Source organism: Camelus ferus, chromosome 12 (genome assembly GCF_009834535.1).
Source record: "Camelus ferus isolate YT-003-E chromosome 12, BCGSAC_Cfer_1.0, whole genome shotgun sequence".
In the NCBI taxonomy this organism is placed as follows: domain Eukaryota; kingdom Metazoa; phylum Chordata; class Mammalia; order Artiodactyla; family Camelidae; genus Camelus; species Camelus ferus.
The window spans coordinates 47,330,189-47,350,716 of record NC_045707.1 but is presented as its reverse complement, the minus strand read 5'-3'; the positions used below and the strand labels follow the sequence as shown (position 1 = coordinate 47,350,716).

The following is a 20,528-nucleotide window of genomic DNA, read 5'->3' as shown; positions in this document are numbered from 1 at the left end:
TATGCAGAAACTGGAAATTCAGGCTCACCACAAAATGTGTTTTGTCACAGAGGATAAAAACAGATAAACTAGTAACAGCAAACAGTGAGCATTAACTGTATGCCAGGCTCTGCTCTGAGCACTTCACTTTCATTATTATCCCCATTTTTAAAATGAGGAAACTGAGGCTTATTCACTATCTTCTAGATATTTATCTCTTGTAAATTTTAGGTATTACAAATCTTTTCTCATTCTGTCACTTTTTAAACTTTGCTTATTGTGGCTGTTCTCCAATAGAAATTCTTAATTTTTTAAGTAGTCAAATCTATTAAATTTTCAATGTATAGCTTGAATTTTGAGGATTTTCCTTAACACCTCCAGTATCTTCTTCTAGTAACTTTATAATTTTACTTTCACACTGAATTTCTCCTTTGTATATGCGTGAGTTGGTAAACCAATCTAGTTTTCTTCATATAATGAGCTGTTTCCTCACTACCAACTAGTGGCAATTTATCCTTTCCCCACTGATTTATGGTACCGTGTTTATCCCCATAGACCCCTATGTAGACCTGGGTCTGTCTCTGCACCACACTGGTTTTATCTGGGAGGGTGAACCCCTCCTTTTTGCTCTTCCTTTTCAAAACTGAGTTAGGTATCATGAAACTCTATTCCTTTATGTACACTTAAAATGAGTATATTGAGGTTCTCAAAAAAACCTTCCCATAATTTTGACCTTTAACTTATAAGTCATTTTAAGAGAAATTTTTAGGAATTTATAGGAATTTCTATAAAATTTATAGGAATTTTAAGGGAAACAATACATATGTATTTATATGTCAAAGACATTGTATATCTTTCCATCTTTTCAGCTCTTCTTTTAAAATGTGTAATTGAGTTTTAAAATGTTCTCAGAAAAGTCTTTGCTAGATTATTTCCTACATACTTAATAGTTTGAGAATGGTATCTTATTTTCTATTGTATTTTCTAGATGATTTTGCCAAAGTTGATAAACACTAATAACTTTAAGAAACTGGTCAGATGTTCACCATCCTGGCTGAAGTCCTTTCTTTTAGTTTGTTGATTAAATCTGCTCATCAAAACCTTTATATCTCCTTTTCCTTTTTTTCTTCTCTTCGTGTATTGGCCAGAAACTCCAATGCATAAAACAAGTAACACTTAACTGTTACTAAACAGTAACAGTGAAAGCAAAACAAGCCTAAAGTTTCTTTTAAAGTCGCACTGTATGGTTCTTCACAGTTTTCAAACAGTGCCTATACCTATCACACTGTGAATTTTACAAGCATCTTAAGGAGGTAGGGAGAGTAAGTATTGGCCCATTTTATGGATAAGACTCAGTATAGGTGGGTTTTGGGGGATCACATAACTAGAAAAAAACAAAGTTCATATTCAGATCTTTTAAACTTCAAGTTCTTTCACTATAGCAGGCTAACTTACATCAAGTCAAAATATGTAAAATCATATGATTTAATTCAGTAATATGCAAAGTAAATTTTTATTTAAGTCTCATACCATCCTGCAAAAGATGACATGATATAATCCTATCATTTTTAATGAAAGCTGTATCAGCTGATGTTAAAGATTTTAAATTTTTTAAAGGTTTAAGAACCATACATTTGTATCAATTGAGGTTGTAATTCTATTAAGATTTGGGGTCTATATGTAATAGGAAAGAATAAATCTGACTCCCTATTACATCTGTTCCTTTGGCTCTAACCTTGTGCTCTATTTCCTATGCTTAGTCATGTTGATTCTGCACCTTTTGTAAAAGAATGTTGCCTGTAGCCTGAAATATACAGAATAGACTATTCTTTTTTTTTTTAAAACATTTTTAATTGATTTATAATCATTTTACAATGTTGTGTCAAATTCCAGTGTAGAGCACAATTTTTCAGTTATACGTGAACATGTATATATTCATTGTCACATTTTTTTTGTCTGTGAGCTACCATAATATCTTGTATATATTTCCCTGTGCTATACAGTATAATCTTGTTTATCTATTCTACAATTTTGAAATCCCAGTCTATCCCTTCCCACCCTCTGCCCCCTTGGCAACCACAAGTTTATATTCTATGTCTGTGAGTCTATTTTTTTTTTTCATTTATGCTTTGTTTGGTTTTTTTTTAGATTCCATAAATGAACGATCTCATATGGTATTTTTCTTTCTCTTTCTGGCTTACTTCACTTAGAATGACAATCTCCAGGTCCATCTGTGTTGCTGCAAATGGCATTATGTTGCTGGTTTTAATGGCTGAGTAGTATTCCATTGTATAAATATACCACATCTTCTTTATCCAGTCATCTGTTGATGGACATTTAGGCTGTTTCCATGTCTTCGCTATTGTAAATAATGCTGCTGTGAACACTGGGGTGCAGGTGTCATCCTGAAGTAGGGTTCCTTCTGGATATATGCCGAGGAGCGGGATTCTTGGGTCATATGGTAAGTCTATTCCTAGTCTTTTGAGGAATCTCCATACTGTTTTCCACAGTGGCTGCACCAAACTGCATTCCCACCAGCAGTATAGGAGGGTTCCCTTTTCTCCACAGCCTCTCCAGCATTTGTCATTTGTGGATTTTTGAATGATGGCCAAATATTCTGACTGGTGTGAGGTGATACCTCATCGTAGTTTTGATTTGCATTTCTCTGATAATTAGTGACACTGAGCATTTTTTCATGTGCCTATTGATCATTTGTATGTCTTCCTTGGATAATTGCTTGTTTAGGTCTTCTGCCCATTTTTGGATTGGGTTGTTTACTTTTTTCTTATTGAGTCGTATGAGCTGCTGAGAATAGCCTATTCTTAAAGCTCTGACCTTTAAGGGTATAACACTTTCCCATTCATATAAAGATAAAAAGTTGTAGAATAGAAAATACTACTTGTCTTGTTGGAGGTTTATAGGGGCACCATGACCTGACCTACATGAACAGCTGCAAGAACAAAAGATTCCTACACCAAGAAGCCTGCAACAAACAACCACACTCCTTCCCCTTCTTATATAAAAGAAGCCTGAATTCTGACTTGGAGAAAATGGTTCTCCAAGACATTAGTCTGCCATCTTCTCAGTCTGCCGGCTTTCTGAATAAACTTGTTATTCCTGTCCCAACACCTCGTCTCCACATTTATTGGCCTGTTCTGTGGATAGCAGAACGAGTTTGGACTCTGTAACATATACAATGGCAAAACACTCAGTCAGTTTGTTCAGTTTAAGTAAACAAGTCAATTCTGTGGGGCAGAGGGAAATTGGGAGAGAAATATTAACCAAATTGATATTTCTAATATTGCAGTGCAGCTACAACTTTCATTTGGTTGGACTCATTTAAACATTTAAAAGTGCTATAAGAATAACAGTGCTAGTTCCACTTTTCAGGAAGAAAAACTATGTAAGTCAATTTCTTAGTTGCGCAAAAACAGCCCGTTGGGAAATGACAGACCTGTGAACAGAACTCACGAATTAAGCCTGAGTTTGGTCTATCAGTTCTCTGTAATCAAGTCCCAGTGATTCACACGTGGAAATCAATGCCACTTAAACCGAATGATACCTCAACATGGAATGACATCTCGACAGACACACAAGCAGATGGATTCCCACAGCCCCTTTAAAAGACTAAGCATCAGGAAGCAATTAGGACCGCATTTGTTTCTGACAATTAGGGTATTCTTCCTATTACTTGCATTTCCACTTAAGGAATTTGTGAGAGACACTCTCTAAATGCTACTGTTACTTAGTATATACACATTGCGCTGACTTTTGAAGGGATGCCAGAAGAAAAGAGCAAGAAAGCGCCCATAAAGATGAAAGTGTGCTCAAATAGGAAGCGTCAAAGTACCTCAGAAGAGGAAACCAGAAGACTGTAGCCTTTCATAGACGTAGCTTTGCAAACTGAGTAATAAAGTACAATAATGTAACCAAGAGGCAGGCTTACATAACTGAACAAAATGAGGGAAAAGAAATGTTCCAAATCCATTATATTTATTAGAACCACAGATTTCCCTTCAAACAACACATGATTTATAACAAAACTTACTGTGAGCTAGCTAAAAAAAAAATCTTGTTTTCATGGGACATGAGTATTGTCAGAAAGACAGTAGATTCTATTTTAAATCTCCAAGATTGTAAAATTGAGCTTTTACAAATGAAGGGGACATTTCGAGCTCCTGAACAGGATTATCATGGAGTCAGTGATTTCTATTTAATTTCTTCTTATCAGCAAAAGGAAAATAAGGAACCGCCTCAACTGAAACGAATACAGTTTTCCTTGGCAGAATACAGCATTACAGCTAATAACACAATGGCTGGTTGTGTTGAATGAATTTTATTTTAGGGGGGGAAAAAACGCCCATGCTTGTTAAAGACATGAACTGTACAAGTTTATATTTGGCCAACTCGTGTCCCCACACCTGTTCATTCAGGCATTAGCACTTGTAAAGCAAATGAATGTATCTGCACAGCAATGGGGTAAAAATAAACTGAACTATTCTTGTAACATTATCAAAATGATGTGACCAAACAGAATATCATGTTTCGTGGGATAAAGTGGTCAAATTAGATGTTTCCTCACGTTTTATGACTAGTTTGTCTTATTCACTGTGTATAAAATAGCTGACCTCCATTCCAGGAGGATGAGTAGCAACCAAATTTAAAGCTATTTGCTCAGGGGCTCAAATACTGGTTTCATCACCTCTGAGGCACAGCTTCTGAATGTGCTACTGTCACACAGAAACACAGCACTGGGCCATAACAGAGGAACATTTAATTCAATCAGCACTATGTTAGTCCTGTGGGATGACCATGGTATTTCAGTGTTAGTCAACTTTCGGAAATAAAGTTCAGGTGGAAGTTGGATAAGTCACTATCTTTTGGAGTGAGTTTATTCCATATATACATATATAATCTCTAGAGTAAGATGTTCCTGAGGACAACGAGGTAGAAGAGTATCTCTCCCCATCTCATTATACTGTAGCCACACTGGCAACAGGTTCCTTGAAAAATCCAGAGGTGATTGTTTGAATCACTGTTCATAACTTTTTCCTGTATTAAATCATTCACCCACATCCTGTTGATGTGACTTTGAAGTACTACCGACTGTTGGTAAAATGTTTCCCTATCGCATTGATTTGGGGTGTGGCCATACGGCTTGCTTTAGCCAGTGAAATGTTGCTGAACATGACACAAGACCTTAAATGGGCTTGTGTGTTTGCATTTGGTTTGCAGCTGATCCGCAGACCCATGTGAGAGAAATAAATGTTTACAGTCTTAAGCCACAGTGCGGATGGTTGGTTTTGCCAGATTATTGTAGCAAAATATCATCTCAGTGCAAGAGCACATACCAATCCCTCTACCTGGAATATTCTTCCATGCCTCCTCTTCCCCAAGTTAATGCCTACTCATATCTCCATTTCAATGTTTAGTACATAGGACAGATGTTGCAAACCAGATTAACTCCCCTCTCATATCCTGTGTTCCCCCTTTTGTAAGACTCATCACACTTACAGATATTTGCTCTATGTCATCCAACTAGAACGTAAGCTTCTTTGAGGGATGGGACCACAGTGTCTTGTTCATTAGTGTATTCCCAGCACATGGCACATAATGGCTAGCACAAAGTGGATTCAGTAAGTATTTGTTACGTAATTTTTTTAAAACTATGTGGTTCTGCTACATACAGTTAATTAAGAAACAATTTTTTGGAGTTTAGTTTTTAGCAACTATAAAATGAATACAATAATACCTTTCTCCTATGGTAAATAAATTAACCAATAAATTTAACATTCCAAGTATCTGACATATAGGCACATAGAAAGCACTTGGTAACCTATGGCTTTTATTTTGATAAGAAAGATAAATACGTCTACCCTCTATCTTATATGGTGATTTGTTTTAAAGTGATATTTTGGCAGAAGAGAAAAAAATTACATTGTATTGCTATTTATTATTGTTTAATTTAGATACTTCAAAATATCACACTTATTTACCTTGAATGTAAGTCCATTTTAGAAGCAATTTAAGGCAGAATTCAGTTAAGAAGAAACAAGTTTGCGATTGATACTTTATTACAAACATCTGTCAGTGACTCTACCCTTTTAAAGAAGAATGAAATTTATCCTTCCTATTCAAAAAAAGTTTTCCATCCTTGAGTTGGCATTTATTTTCTTCAAAATGTTATTCATTCCCACAAGCAGCTTTTGCATCAATAGAATTTTAATTTAAATCAGTTTTTTTCTTTTGCTAAAAGCAACGTATGTCCATTATAGAAAGTTAGAAAATGCAGATAGGTATAAAGAAGGAAAATCTATTTCTGTAATCCCACCACCTAGAGTTAGCCACTGTATACCCTTCCAAATATGTTTTATTAAAATACTTGTTTTTTTAAATAATGATGGGATTGTGTTGCACATTACCAATTTGGGGTTGCTTTTTCACTTAATTATCATACTGTCATTTTACGACAATAAATATTTATCTACAACATCTTTTTATAAATATTCATTGTGTGGAAGTACCATCATTTACCCTGAATACCCCCCTATTGTTAGAAATTAAATATATTTCACTTTTTTTTCTTTTTTGGCCATTATCAGCAATATTTTTTGTGAATGAGTAAAGAGATAAAGTGAGTCACTCAACACCTTTAGGAAACAGCTACCATTCACTGGTATCTTGTAGTTAAGAGTACAATTAGATCATTATCCTACCACAGTCTTACTCTCTCTTTACATACTCTTATTATGAGTCTAGGACTGACACTGGAAGATGGTGAAAGGGGAGGGGGAGCTGTGCAAGACTGGGATAAGAGAATTTAAAGAAGAACTTTCACTTCTGCTCTCAAGAATGAAGGTTCAAACCAGAACCTATAAATCAAAACATGATCAAAAAATATCATAACAAAAAGCCAGCCCATGTTTTGATGTGGAAATAAGGTAAACAAAATGAAAGCCACTATCTGCAGCTACAATGTTCATATTTGTTTGAAAAACATTTTTTTCCCCAACCTGGTTGGCTGCTATGACCAGTACTGTCATTCTTGTTTTACAGCATATGAGGCATGGAAAGGCTGACCAAAATGTCCAAGGTCCCATGAGTTAGTGGCACAGCCAGGGTCTGAGCCCACGTGTCCTGGCCCATGGACAAGTGCTTTTTTCATGTTCACATAGTTCTCTGTAATACTGGGAATTATTAAGAATAGGGAACAGGACACAGTGTGGCTGGGAGATTAGCAGAAACATAATTCTCCTGAGAGACAGCACGGAGACACCTGTTAGCTACTTAGCATGGTTCTAACATCCTCTGTGAGAGGATAATAAATCCCCTCTGTCCGCCTCTCTCTGGGGAGATGAGCATTACTGCTTAATTAGAGATTTGTTCCTTAAAGAGCTTTGAAATTCTCAAAGGAAAGGTGCTGCTGAAGTGTGAAAATATTTTCTTTGCTTCTGCTGTGCAAATGAGGAAAAGGAGATTTGTCTCAGGTTAAGGAATTACTGGATGATATATACATTCGTTATCTAATAATGTTAGGACTGTACTCTGGAGCTCCTTGAATGGAGGGATTGTGAGTCCCCGTTGCACTGAACACACACCTTACAATACAGTAAAAATCTTACACAACACAATCAGAGTTGCTAATTATCAGCTAATCAGAAATGTTGGGAGGCAAGGGGAAGGATACATTTATGTTGTAAACATGATATTTTAACTTAAATAAGTGTAAATGTACTCAATCCAGTAGAAAGTCAGGGCACTTTCCCTCACTATGAATTTACTGGAAAGGTTCCACAGCTACATTTTTTTTACCCAGACAACACCCATAAAATCTCATTTTTTACTTCCATTTTTTCTTTCTTTATAGTGGGTAAGAACCTAAAGACACTCATGAGCAAGATACTTTAGATGTTATTATTTTTCCCAATCTTTGCTCATTAACTCATTTGAAATTATTGAGTCTTCCCAAAGCATTCCATTTAAATTTCATCGTAGTATTTCTCTCCCTCTCTCTCACTCTCTCTCCAGACTCATGTTTCATTAGTTAATGTCATATTAAGTAAATTGCATAATTTTAATAACAAGTAAAGCTGGCACAAATATGTTAGGGAACAGATAATTCTGACTCTCAGAAAGTGTGAAATTCAGCTCTTGGGGGCAGAGATGGGCAGGTGTGGGCACTCATTTAGTGTGCTCTGAGCACCAGCTGAGTCCTTACAGAGGGTATAGAGAAACCTGGTTCCTCCTACAAGTCACTTAAGTGGAAACTGGCTGGAAGAGAGCCCACATAATTTTCCCTAGCTAATTGTTACTATTATCAATGCCTTCATGGACAATGCCTGATATCAGTTCCAGGAGGAAGTTTAAATTATATCTATCCTATTTATATTCGAAGTTTTAAAATCCCATCCTCCCTTTCCCAACAAACCCCCAGAGTATGTCAATTTACCTATTCAGGTAACAAGTTTGGGTTCACATTATTCCATTCCTAGGTCCCTAAAAGACCCAGTTTCTCAGCCACGTAGCCTCTTGAAATAGGAAGGGGTGGATAAACAAAAGAAATCCAACTTTTCTTCCAAGCACTTGCAGACTTTGGAAGCTATCTTATTATTTCTTATTTTCTCTTTCCCATAATTAAAAGGTACATTCTGTAAGAGATGGGACCTCATCTGTCTCATCCATCTTTGTATTCTTGGCACACCTAAGCTAGTACCTGGCACAGATAAGCTATACAATAAATGTTCAGTGAATGATGGTTTCATCTGGCTGCCCTGAGTATAGACAGCATCTACGTCTTCTACACTGATTTGCTCTCACTTAATTACTAACTTTTTTCTTTTTAAAAATAAAATTCTACACTATTAGAAGTCTTCAAATTACTTGGCAAAAATGCAGCCTGCAGAAGGCTAGATTCTAACATTGTGTATTTCATGTCAGAAAATTACTTTTGCTCCAGAAAATAAAAAGGGTATATTACAATGACTAGAGTTGCATAATGGCTACACTCACTGAGTACACCAAGGGATTTAATACAGTCATTCAGACCCAGCCTCAACAAACTGTCTTGCACATTTATATACCTGAGAGCAACCAGCCACTCATAAGGTAACATTGTTCCCAAGTCCAGCACACTTCATGTCACCTCTCATTACACCTACAGTCCAAGGCTGTTGTTATCAGAAATTCCAATATAGGTCACAACAGAACTGCCAAAAAATGAAGATACAAGGGAAAATGGGTTTCCTATCTGTGCTTTAAAACTTTGTTTTGTTTTACTCAAGTGTAAGTTTTGTTTTACTTAAGTGTATGTTTTGTTTTGGTATGCTTAGATTTATAATTGAAAAGGGAAGACATGATGAAAGAAATTTTTGTTAAAATAGATTAATGAAAAAAGCCAATTACAAATGGAAAGAACAACTCATTTTAAGGCACAGGAGGAAGCAATAGAAAGTCTCCTCAGATAAAAGAAAAAGTAAAGGAAGGAAGGAAGGCAAGAAAGAAGAAAAGGAAGAAAAGAAGGAAGGAAGGAAGGATTATTATCATTATGTCAATTAAAAAGATATGCAAGACTTCATGCTGGCCCCCGTAGGGTAGACATGAGCACAATCTCCCTTCAAGCGCCACCTTTCGCACAATTTCCCAAGCTTCAACTATAGAATTTGCTTCAAATCTTCCCTCATCTTTACATTCAGCCATTAAAACCATTAAAAATCACCCTTAAAATGTCTTGCAAGTTCAGCCCTTCTCCATCCCATTGATCCTAGTTCAGGACCTGTTTCAGGTCCTCATAGCAATGGGTTGTTACAGCAGGTCCAAATGGTACACTGGTCAAGAGTATGTCTCCGTGCTACTCCATCTCCATGCTGCCACCAGACTTCCCTGTCACCCAGACCCCTTGGCATACCATTTCAGCTTTCACATCAGCTCAACTCACCTTTGAAGTCTCATGTCTCATCAGTTCTTTCATGATACACCCTCTTATGTTTCAGGCACAATCAGGAAATAGTGGGCTATGTGAGTCTGAAGATGAGTGGAGCCATCTGGAAAAACCAAAATTTATAAAAATGGTATTTATTTATTCTGAACTGTTTCTACATTGAATACTGTGATGTAACACCCAGATTCCCCTACCCCCACCCCTTCAAGACCACAATGCCATTCCTCTAGCTGCTGGGAACACTAGTTCATAGCTAAATCCCTCTCCAAAGGTGCTGCCTCACCCAAGCTTATGTCCCCTCCCCACCGGCAGCTCACATTCAATGACTGGTTGAAGCAGGACATAAAAGCCCAGACCTCCTGCCTTGATGGGGAATAACTCTAAAGGCTTAGCCCAGCTCCAGAGTTTCCCATGGGATAGGCTGAGTTCTCTGTTATAACTATATCATAGTTCAATTTCTCTCTCTACCCAACCCTACTCCCCTTACTTCCAGGGAGCACTTCCTGATAAACCTCCTGCTTTGGAAATCTCACTTTCAGAGTTCATTTCCAGAAAATCCAACCAAAAGCAATTTGCCTTTTAAAATTTTTTTGGAAATATTACTACTTCATAAATAGGAACTTCAATTTAAATTAATGTCCATGCTTGACCATTAAACATTTTTAAGGTTCTGTTTTTATTTAGAATGTTTAATTGCAAAGAAAGGATATATATCTTTTTTTTTTTAAAAATCTATTTATTTCTATCCATCTCCACCATCAGATTTTGCTTAAAATACTGGAACCAGAACACTGAAATCTGGCTCTGTCATTGCCCAGCTACGTAATGGAAATAGGTTACACAGATCCTCTTTATTGCATTTTTCTGATCTGTAAGTTGGGGATAATATTAATAGTATGTTACTCAATGGATTGTTGTGAAAATTAAATGAGTTATTGTATAGAAAGCATTAAGAATGGTGCACATTATAAAGATACATGCACCCCAGTGTTCATAACAGCACTATATAAAATAGCCAAGACATGGAAATAACCTAAATGTCCATTGACAGATGACTGGATAAAGAAACTGTGGTATATTTATACAATGGAATACTACTCAGACATAAAAAAGAATAAAATAATGCCATTTGCAGCAACATGGATGGACCTGAGATTGTCATTCTAAGTGAAGTAAGCCAGAAAGAGAAAGAAAAATACTATATGATATCACTCATATGTGGAATATTAAAAAAAAAAGACACTAATGAACTCATCTACAAAACAGAAACAGACTAACAGACATAGTAAACAATCTTATGGTTACTAGGGTGTAAGTGGGTAGGAAGGGATAAGTTAAGAGTTAGAGATTTGCAGATATTAACTACTATATATAAAGACAGATAAGAAAACAAATTTCTTCTATATAGCACAGGGAACTATATTCAATATCTTGTAGTAACCTATAGTGAAAAAGACTACAAAAATGAATATATGTATATACATGTGTGACTGAAACATTATGCTGTACACTAGAAATTGACACATTGTAACTGACTATATTCAATTAAAAGGGAAAAAAATAAAATAAATAAATAAATAAATAAAAAGAATGGTGCCAGCCAAAAATGAGTGCTTAAATTCATTATGGTAACATTTGCTGCTATAACAAATAGAGCTAAAATTATCCTCAAATTATGGCTCAAACATAGTAGATTTTTCTTCCTAACTTACATAACATTCCTAGGTGTTCCTGGTCAGTTGAGGCAACTATTCTGTACATGACTGTACAAGGACCTATATCAGTGGCTTCCCAGTTATCTCCAGTAAATGGCTTCTCCATCCCCCTTAGCCAGAAAAAGGAAAGAACAGAGAGGAGTGTGTATAGGAAATTCCCATGAGTCAGGCCTGGAATTGAAGATCAATTATTTCTTCTCACATTCTATTGGTTAGAACATAATCACATGGCCACATCTAATTGCAAAGGAACCTGGGAAATGTAGTCTAGGAAATGGATTTCAGTGACCATCTGTGCAGAAAACTTTGTTAAATAAATAATAATTATTATTGCTCTCATTATTACCAATTTTCTAGCTTGGCTCTCATCTCCACTCTCCTGGAATGTCACAGTAGCCTCTTCACTGGTATCCCTGCCTCCAGACTGTTCCATCAACTCAAACCCTTTCTCCACACCAAACTCAGAATTATTATCTAAAATCCAAGTCTGATCATGTTACTCATAATCCCTCAACTGCCAGCTTAATACCCTTCTGTGATTTCCCACTGTCTCAGGATCCAGTCAAAGCCCCTTCAGCTCCTCCACAATCCAGTCACTCCACATCCCTTTGGTATCACCTCCAGTCACTCCTCACCTTGCAAATGGCATTTGTGACTGGACACTGTGGATATTCCAGTGAATAAGGCAGAAAAGACCCTGCCCTGTAGAGTCTACATTTTAGTGAGGTAACCAAGAAACAAGAAAATAAATAAAAATACAATATAAAGTAGTTAAAGAGGATGGTGAAGAAAAATAAACAGTAAGGAAATTGAGAGTGGTGAGCTAAATAAATAGATTTTAAAAATCTTAAATTTTACTGGCAAGGAATAGTCATTCCACAGAGAGATATGCTGTGGAGTTGATCTTCACCATAATTACACATACCCCTGTGATTGCATTTTACAAAAGTGTTCTTATGGTTGACCTGTATTTCTGTTCCTTTGAACTTATTTTATGATTACTATTGAGGGAGTAGTCTAAAGCACTAAAGATTTCCTAATATGCTGTTTGTGCATGATGTTGAGAGAATAATATCATTTATTATTGCCCCACTGGGGAATGAGAGTACAGAGGGCTCACTTCCCCACCCCTGCCCCCCACAACATAATTTGTAGAAAAATTAAATATAAAAACATTTAATGAAATCAGATGCTACTTAAGGATGTAAAACTGTTATTTTTTTTTTATTGCCAAACAATGTTATTGTTATCTTGGTAATGTTAAAAATATTTCCTTTTAATAATTTCTATCTTAAATTTGTTGAGGCTTGTTTTGTGTCCAAGTATGTGGCCTATCCTAGAGAATGTTTCATGTGCATTTAAAAAGAATGTATATTCTGGGTTTTTTGGATGTAATGTCCTGAAAATATCAATTAAATCTAACTGTTCTATTGTGTCATTTGTATCTCCATTGCCTTATTGATTTTCTGTGTGGAAGATCTGTCCAATGATGTTAGTGCAGTGTTAAAGTCTCCTATTATTATTGTATTCCAATCAATATCCCCCTTTATGTCTGTTAGTATTTGTTTTATGTACTTAGGTTCTCTTATACTGAGCACATATATGTTAATGAGTGTAATATCCTCTTTTTGTATTGTTCCTTTTATCATTATGTAGTATCCTTCTTTATCTTTCTTTATGGCCTTTGTTTTAAAGTCTATTTTGTCTGGTATGAGTATTGCTCAAGAAATTATTTCAAGCATCTTTTCTGACCACAATGGCTAGAAGACTAGAAATCAACCACAGAAAAACAAACGAGAAAAAAAAAATATTGCATGAACACTAAACAATATGCTACTAAAAAACCAATAGGTGAATAATGAAATCAAAGAGAAAATTTAAAAATACCTTGAAATAAATGACAATGAAAACACAACCACACAAAATCTATGGGATGCAACAAAAGCAATCCTAAGAGGGAAGTTTATAGCAATACAGGCCTTCCTCAAAAAAACAAGAACAATCTCAAATAAACAACCTAATGTATCATCAAAAAGAATTAGAAAAAGAAGAAAACCAAGAGCTGGTTTTTGGAAAGAGTAAACAAAATTGACAAACCTCTGGCCAGGATCAGTAAGAAGAAAAGAGAGAGGACTCAAATAAACAAAACTTTAAAAAAAAATGAAAGAGGAAAAATTACAACCAATACAACAGTAATACAAAAAGCTGTAAGAGAATACTATAAACAATTATATGGTAACAGATTGGACAACCTAAAAGAAACGGACAAGTTTCTAGAAACACACAGCTCACCAAAACTGAATCAAGAAGAAATAGATAATTTGAACAGACTGATCACCAGAAGTCAAATAGAATCAGTAAAAAAAACAAAACAAAACAAAAAACCCTCCCTGCAAACAGAAGTCCAGGACCTGATGGCTTCACTGGGGTCAAACATACAAAGAAGAACTCATATAAATCCTTCTCAAACTCTTCCAAAAGATTGAAGAGGAGGGAACACTCCCAAACTCATTCTATGAAGTCACCATTACCCTGATACCAAAACCAGACAAAGACACGACAAAGAAAGAAAGAAAAGAAAGAAAGAAAGAAAAGAAAGAAAGAAAGAAAGAAAGAAAGAAAGAAAGAAAGAAAGAAAGAAAGAAGAAAGAAGAAAGAAAGAAAGAAAGAAAGAAAGAAAGAAAGAAAGAAAGAAAGAAAGAAGAGAGAGAGAGAGAAAGAGAGAAAGGAAGAGAGAAAGAGAGAAAGGAAGAGAGAAAGAAAGGAAGAAAATTATAGGCCAATATCTTTGGTGAAATAGACACAAAAATTCTCAACAAAATATTAGCAAACCAAATCCAACAATGCATAAAAAAGATCATACACTTCAATCAAGTTGGATTTATCCCAGGGTCACAAGGATGGTTCAACATACACAAATTAATCAACAAAAGAAAGAACAAAAACCACATGGTTATCTCAATAGATGCATATAAAAGCATTTGATTAAATTCAACATCCATTCATAGATAAAAACTCTTTCCAAAGTGAGTATAAAGGGAACATACCTCAATATAACAAAAGCTATTTATGACAAACCCACAGCCAACATAATACTTAATGGTGAAAAGTTGAAAGCCATCCCCCCAAAGTCTGAAACAAGACAAGGATGCCCACTATATCACCTCTTCTATTCAACATAGTATTGGAAGTCCTAGCCATAGCAGTCAGACAAGAAAATTAAATAAAAGGGATCCAAATTAGAAGACAAGAGGTAAAATTGTCCCTATATGTTGATAACATGCTACTATAAATAGAAAACTCTAAAGACTCCACACAAAAACTACTAGAGCTGATAAAAGAATCTGGCAAGGTAGAAGGATACAAGATTAACATACAGAAATCAGTTGCATTTCTTTATACTAACAATGAAACAGCAGAAAAGAAAAGTTTTTAAAAATCCTTTTTTAAATCACATTAAAAATTAGTTAGGAATAAACCTGACCAAGGAGCTGACAGACTTATATGCAGAGAACTATAAAACATTAATTAAGGAAATTAAAGATAGTTTAAAGAAATGGAAAAATTTCCCATAATCTTGCACTAGAGGAATTAATATTGTTAAAATGGCCATACTATGCAAAGAAATCTACGGATTTAATGTAATCCCTACCAAATTACCCACAACATTTTTCAGAGAACTAGAACAAATAATCCTAAAATGTACATGGAATCACAAAAGATGCAGAATTGCCAAAGCAATGCTGAAGAAAAGGACTGAAACTGGAGGCAGGACCCTCCCAGTCTTCAGGCAATACTACAGAGCTACAGTAATCAAAACAGCATGGTATTGGCACAAAAACAGACATATAGATCAATGGATCAGAACAGAGAGCCCAGAAGTAAACCCACATACCTGTGATCAATTGATCTTTGATAAAGGAGACAAGAATATACAATGGAGAAAAGACAATCTCTTTGATAAGTGGCATTGGGAAAGCTGGACAGCTGTATGTAAATCAATGAAGTTAGAATACTCCCTCACACCATACACAAAAATAAGCTCAAAATAGCTTAAGACTTAGACATAAGACAAGACACAAGAAACCTCCTGGAAGAAAACATAGGCAAAACATTCTCTGACATAAATCTTAAAGTTCTCCTAGGGCAGTCTACCCAGGCAACAGAAATAAAAGCAAAAATAAACAAATGGGACCTAATTAAACTTATAAGCTTTTGCATAACAAAGGAAACCATAAGCAAAACGAAAAGACAACCCACGAACTAGGAGAAAATATTTGCAAATGACATGACTGACAAGGGCTTAATTTCCAGAATATACAAATAGCTCATACAACTCAATAGCAAAAAAAAAAAAAAAAAAAAAAACCCTATTAAAAAATGGGCAGGAGACTTGAAAAACATTTCTCCAATAAAGAGATACCAATGGCCAATAGGCACATGAAAAAATGCTCAATATTGCTAATTATCAGAGAAATGCAAATCAAAACTACAATGAAGTAACACCTCACACAGGTCAGAATGACCATCATTAAAAGTCCACAAACTGTAAAAGCTGGAGAGGATGTGGAGAAAAGGGAACCCTCCTACACTGTTGCTGGGAATGTAGTTTGGTGCAGCCATTATGGAAAACAGTATGGAGATTCCTTAAAAAACTAAAAATAGATTTACCATATGATCTAGCAATCCCATTGCTGGGCATATATCCAGGAAAAGATGAAAACTAATTTAAAAAGATGCATGCAATCTAATGTTCAAAGCAGCACTATTTAAAATAGCAAGACATGAAAGCAACCTAAGTGTCCATCAACAGATGAACTGATAAAGATGTGGTATTTATATACAATGGAATACTATTCAACCATAAAAAAGAATGAAATAATGCCATTTGAAGCAACGTGGATGGACCTAGAGATTATCATACCAAATGAAGTAAGTAGAAGACAAATATCATATGGTATCACTTATATGTGGAGTCTTAAAAAATGATACAAATGAACTTACTTACAAAGCAGAAATAGACTCATCAACATAGAAAGCAAACTTATGGTTACCAAAGGGGAAAGGAGAGGGGAGGGATAAATTAGGAATTTGGGATTAAAAGATACACACTACTATATACAAAACAGATAAACAACTAGGACCTACTGTATAGCACAGGGACTATATTTGATATCTTGTAATAACTTATGTTGCAAAAGAATCTGAAAAAGAATATATATACATATATGTGTATGTATAACTGAATCTCTTTGCTGTACACCTGAAACATTGGAAATCAACTGCAGATTAGTAAGAAAAAAGAAATTCACATTGTTTTAAGCCACTGATTTTGTGGCAATTTGTTATAGCGGCAATAGGAAACTACTATACCTCCCCTAACTTACATAGAGGCTAAAAAATGGATAATGGGGCACTATTACCTTATTTTGTCACAACGTTTTCCTTTAAAAATGGAAATATATATTCCAAAGGAAATAGGTTAATTATGTTTTACTAGAGTTTTTTGGTTGCAAAACTGGAACCCCAACCCCAATTCTAGCTAATCTAAGGTTAACACAAGGAAAAGAGAGGTTTGCTTATAATATATTTAAATGGCTCACCCCATTAAGGAAGAAGTAAAGGATAAATTGTATATCCATAGGACCTGTAACCAGGGACATGTCCAGCATCAACCTTCCCTCATCCCCTCTCTCTCTCTCTCTTCCCTCCTCTTTTCTCTGTTTCAGTTCATTCTCTTCTGCTGAATCATACCTTATTCATATGTCGAGAATCAAGGCACTGGGGATCTCTGTGAGTTGTTCAGTCCAACTTAAAGACCTTCCCCTGATCATTCATTCACTTGCCATGTATTTACTGAACCTCTACCACGTGCCAGGCCTGTGAACAAGACAGGGAAGTTCCTGACCTCATTCCAGTAGCTGATACAGATAATAAACAAATACCTAGACAAGATCCTTAGAGATCATAACAGGTAGGATGAGCGAAAGGAGCAGAGAGATGAAAACACAGAGAAACTGTCTTCTAGACTGGTGGTCAAGGAAGGCTTTCCTGAGGACTTGACATCCGAGACCCTAAAGATAAATAAGGCACATGTAAGCATGACCCAGGGGACAGCAGACTCCTTGTGCCAAGTGAGCAAAGGAGGACAGTAAGAAATGAGGCCAGGAGCTAGATCCAGGAGATTCTCATGGATATATCTTGGTTTTCCTAGGAGAGTCCCCACTTCAGCTGTTTTCCAACCCTAAATATTGAGAGCCATCCCAGTTTTGATAATAAATTATACAGTCACCCTACATAAGAGCTATAAAAGTCAGGATTTTATCCTAAGACAAATGGAAAGACATCGAAAAGCAGAGCAATGCCATGATCCATTTGTATTTAGTATCTCTGGAAACCAGAGAATCAGCTAATAAATGCAATAACTTAAATATGTCTACACATAGAGAACAAATTTATGGTTACCAGTGGGGAAGGGGCGGGAAGGGATAAATTGGGAGTTCGAAATTTGCAGATACTACTATATATAAAATAGATAAACAACAAGATTATACTGTATAGCACAGGGAACTATATTCAATATCTTGTAGTAACTTATAACAGAAAAGAATATGAAAAGGAATATATGTATGTATATGTATGACTGAAACATTATGCTGTACACCAGAAATTAACACATTGTAAACTGACTATAATTTTTAAAAAGGGAAAAAATAAATACGTCTACATTTGGAACACTGAGATTTTTTTAAGCAGAAGAAATCAATATTGAGACAAAATAAAAATAGGTAAAATTTGCGTCTTGGCATCAGGCATAGAGGTACCCTCCTCATCATCGTCTAACCTCAATACCACTTCTCTGCTATTCTTCCCACTTCTCTTAAGCTCAGGAGCACTTTCTGAGGCAGAGAATAGCTCCAGCTTTCTGGGTCTCATGGCAACTTGGCAGCACAATGCTCCTAGGCTAAAATCCCAGCTTCCATGAATTTGTGCTGTTTCAGCCACAAATATTTACCTTGCCTGGCTCCTGGGGCTGATTAAAGGGGCAGGGCTCCATTTCTCTTGGCTTTCCCCTAAACCGCTTTCAGAGACAAGCAGCTACAGGACAAGAACGACAGCCCCATAATTCATCTCTACATCCACACAGTGACTCCCTCACAAATGTCCTCTTCAAATTAGGAAAAGGGTTCGTGGCCATACGCTGCCCTTGCCACTCTCCTACTGGATTTGAAATTGCATCTCTTTATAAGGATTTCTCCTAGAAGTTGAAATTGTCCTTAGTAGCATATTTGTCCTACAGCTGCCTCTGGAAGAGGGAATCTTAGGTTCAAATACTAAGAGCTTATTATATCAGTCAGACCACAGTGTTTCATTGCAAATATTTATTTTTCTTATAAAAATGATACACGCTTACTATAAAAAAAATTCAAGAAGAAAGGGTGGGAAATTAAAAGTGACTTTTCCTTCCCCACTCCCTCAGTCCCTGCCACCGACCCAATGAATGCCCTTCCCCTGGTAATCTCTATCAGTTTCCAACGTTTTCTATGCATATACAAGCAAATGGAGAAATATATTAGCATTTAAATAGGACACCCCAAAGGCTTTAAAATGATTCTATGATAACAAGCAAGTCCAGATTTGATAAACCACAAAATGGAGTCACATCCCAATCCCCTGGCAGGAGCTGAAGGCTCAGCACTTCTTGCAGAGTAGAAGAGCTGGGTTAATCCTGGTCATGATTCACAATAGGTTCAAGAACCCAAATTCAAGTTGCCAGGCCCAGGAAGAAATCAGAGCATAAGGAGAGATTACAACTCGAAAACAGACTCAAAGCTTGAATAGAGGATGAAAGTAAACGGAGAAGATAATCTGTCTATTGACAGACAAATGGATAAATCAAATGTGGTATACACATACAACTGAATATTACTCAGTTTTAAAAAAGAAGGAAACCCTACCATTTGCAACAACATGGACTGACCTGGAAAACATTATGCTAAGTGAGTACGTCAGTCACAGCAGGACAAAAAGCCCCATGGCCCCACTTATATGAGATATCTTATGTAGTCAAACTTAGATAAGCATAAAAAGGAATGCCGGGGGAAGGGGGAAAAGGGACATGGGGAGATGTCCAGTGGGTATAAAGTTACAGTTTATAAGTTAAACAATACTATGGTATAGTGCACTTAAAAATTTGCTAGGAAGAAAGATCTCGCTAAGTTTTCTTACAACAACAACAAAAGCAAAGGAACCTAAGGAATATTTTAGAGTGTTTTTTTAACCTTGATTGTGGCGATGGTATCATAAATGAATGCATATGTCCGAATTCATCAAACTGTATACATTAAATACACATTAAATGTGTGCAGCTTTTTGGTATATCAATTATATCTCAATAAAGTGGTGAAAGTAAATAAACAAAATAAATGTCAGGCTCAGGTAAAGGGAGAGAGTATTTTTTGCCTTTATCAAGGAGAATTTGGAGAGATTTCCATCCCCAAATTGTTCCCTGAAATGGACAACCTACATTAGCTAGACAAAAGAGTGTTCAATATTCAGAATAATTTCAAGTTTTATAAAATGAATGTATACAAAATAAATGTCCATTTCCTATTATTACATTTTCTATTTTTTTTTAAATATGAAGGAGTAAAATTTTAACAAATGATTTTTCTTGCTTCTATTAAGATAATTATGTGCTTTTTCTCTGGCAATGTGCTAATGTGGTAAATTACACTAATGAATTTTTCTAACATTAAACCATCCTGACTTTCCTCATTTTGGTCATAGGGTATTATTGGTTTTGGTTTTTTGTTTTGATTTTTGCTAAATTTTATTAGAATTTATACCTTTTTATTTAGAAATAAATTTGGCTTACAATGTTCCCTGCTATTTTT

The 20,528-nt window shown here is 35.7% G+C and overlaps 1 long non-coding RNA gene across 2 annotated transcripts in view; it reads right to left on the bottom strand.

The window, feature by feature from the left end:
- The window catches only part of LOC116667727, a 305,537-nt gene that overhangs the window by 124,068 nt on the left and 160,941 nt on the right, over positions 1 to 20,528 (bottom strand). For both annotated transcript variants that reach the window (XR_004324745.1, XR_004324746.1), the window contains exon 3: positions 9,914 to 10,019. This is a non-coding gene — a long non-coding RNA (uncharacterized LOC116667727). The remainder of the gene's footprint in view (positions 1 to 9,913; positions 10,020 to 20,528) is intronic.